Source organism: Schistocerca serialis, unplaced genomic scaffold, assembly GCF_023864345.2.
Source record: "Schistocerca serialis cubense isolate TAMUIC-IGC-003099 unplaced genomic scaffold, iqSchSeri2.2 HiC_scaffold_1068, whole genome shotgun sequence".
Taxonomy (NCBI): domain Eukaryota; kingdom Metazoa; phylum Arthropoda; class Insecta; order Orthoptera; family Acrididae; genus Schistocerca; species Schistocerca serialis.
The window spans coordinates 30,001-32,500 of NW_026047259.1; the positions used below are offsets into that span (position 1 = coordinate 30,001).

Sequence of the window (2,500 nt, forward strand, 5' to 3'; positions counted from 1 at the left end):
CGTGGGCAAGCGAGTCGAAGGCCTTTGACACATCCAGAGATGCCAAGTACAGCGAGCCGGCAGCTCGGCACGCCTGGGTCATCGCCAGATCGAGAAGAAAGGTGTTATGAAGCATCCCATCCTGAGGGATGAAAGCCCGCTGGCGACCGTCCAACACACAGTAGCGCATCAGGCGGCCAACCAGAACCTTGTGAAAGGCTCTGGTCAGCACCGAGCACACTGTGATCGGACGAAAGTCAGCAGGGGATGCTGCGGCGGTCTTCTTGGGCAGCAGGGTTGTTCTGGCCTGAAGGAGTCGGGATGGAAGGGAACGGGAAAGGAGGAGGAAATTAAGGATCTTGAGGAGAACCTCCCGGGGAAGGCGACGCAGTTGTGTCGGCGTGAGGCCGTCAGGACCTGCAGCAGAATTGCGAGGCGGGAGAGCAGCGGTGGCTTCTTCTGCAGAAATGGGAGCCCAGAGGTCACGGAAGGGCACCCTCTTCGAGAATGGCAGCAGCTCATCGGACAGACCCTCCCCACGCGAAGGTCGAGACCTGACACGTGGTGGAGAGAAGAGGTCTGTCCAAAACTCAATCAGCCCTGGGATGGATGGTGGCTGATGCAAGAGTGTGCCATCAAGAAGTCCGTTGATACAGCGTGCTCCGTTCTTCTTGAAAGCACGCTGAACCACCGCATACTCCCATCTCCTGCGTGCACGCTTCCGCTCTGGGGGCTGTTGGGTCCGCACACTCGCAGCTTGGTGGATGGCTGGCTCCCTGCTGCCTACTTCGTCAAGAGCAGACAGCAACATAGCCTGGATTGTTTCACGGCTAGTGGTGGGACCCAGAGCCACGAGATCATCAAGCGAGCGGAATCGGCGGTCTGATTGGGGGAGTTCTGCTACAAATGACCAGATGGCTAGGTCAACATCTTCCCCACAAGGTGGAGACTGTGGCAAAGAATGACTGACTGCAGGCTCGCTAGGAGGACCCCGAAGGCCGCGATCCATGCCAGCAAGCTCGGTGACAAACTTCGCCACCATGTCTTTGTAGGGCTGCGCTCTACGCTGACATTTAATTGACTCCAGCGTACGCTCGGGGAAGGCCTTTGCAAGCTCCTGGTTTAAAAATCTGCAACCCTGGGTGGCAAGAGTCGCTTCTGCATGGGCCAGACGCAGGAGCTCTTCCTGGGACCACCTGGCCTTCTTCCTCTCGGTCTTGATCTCAGCATTAGCAGCAGTCGGATGGGCGCGACGCCGATGGACACCAAGTCCGGTCTTGGTGGAGAAGGACCGCATACAGTCAGGGCAGATGGCGGGGAGCAGCGCTCGACCCGCACCGGTTGGCTGGTTGGCTGGCTCATCAGCTGGCACAGGCGCTCCAGCGGGAGGCCTGGTACCACGTTCGCTTCTATTAGTTGCACCAGCTGTAACAAAGGCAGGGGGGGAGGTAACCCCCAAGCCCGAAAAGCACCCTGCTCTGTCGGTCGGGATACTGGAAAGGTACACCTACGTGAAACCTTTCACAGCACCCTCACGACTCCCGCCACTTGAAGGCCAGAGCTAGGATTTCCCACCGAGAGGCTAATTGAACCATCATCCACCCGACATCACAAGGATGCTGAGGGGTGAATCGAGAGGGTCCATATATTACGCATCAGGTGGGCTTTGGGAGTCAAAAGAGAGTCATAGTTACTCCCGCCGTTTACCCGCGCTTGCTTGAATTTCTTCACGTTGACATTCAGAGCACTGGGCAGAAATCACATTGCGTCAACACCCGCTAGGGCCATCGCAATGCTTTGTTTTAATTAGACAGTCGGATTCCCCCAGTCCGTGCCAGTTCTGAGTTGATCGTTGAATGGCGGCCGAAGAGAATCCGCGCACCCGCGCGCCCCCGGAGGAGCACGCTAAGGCGGACGCGGCCTCGCAGCAAGGAAGATCCGTGGGAGGCCAAGGCACGGGACCGAGCTCGGATCCTGCACGCAGGTTGAAGCACCGGGGCGCGAACGCCGCGCAGGCGCGCGCATCCTGCACCGCCGGCCAGCACGAGGCCGACCAACGGCGAGAGCAGACCACGCCCGCGCTAAACGCCCGCACTTACCGGCACCCCTACGGCACTCACCTCGCCCAGGCCCGGCACGTTAGCGCTGACCCACTTCCCGACCAAGCCCGACACGCCCCGATCCTCAGAGCCAATCCTTATCCCGAAGTTACGGATCCAATTTGCCGACTTCCCTTACCTACATTATTCTATCGACTAGAGGCTCTTCACCTTGGAGACCTGCTGCGGATATGGGTACGAACCGGCGCGACACCTCCACGTGGCCCTCTCCCGGATTTTCAAGGTCCGAGGGGAAGATCGGGACACCGCCGCAACTGCGGTGCTCTTCGCGTTCCAAACCCTATCTCCCTGCTAGAGGATTCCAGGGAACTCGAACGCTCATGCAGAAAAGAAAACTCTTCCCCGATCTCCCGACGGCGTCTCCGGGTCCTTTTGGGTTACCCCGACGAGCATCTCTAAAA

General features: G+C 59.0%; 1 pseudogene; it reads right to left on the reverse strand.

Moving 5' to 3' along the window:
* The window catches only part of LOC126430916 (large subunit ribosomal RNA), a 7,760-nt pseudogene that overhangs the window by 3,223 nt on the left and 2,037 nt on the right, over positions 1-2,500 (reverse strand).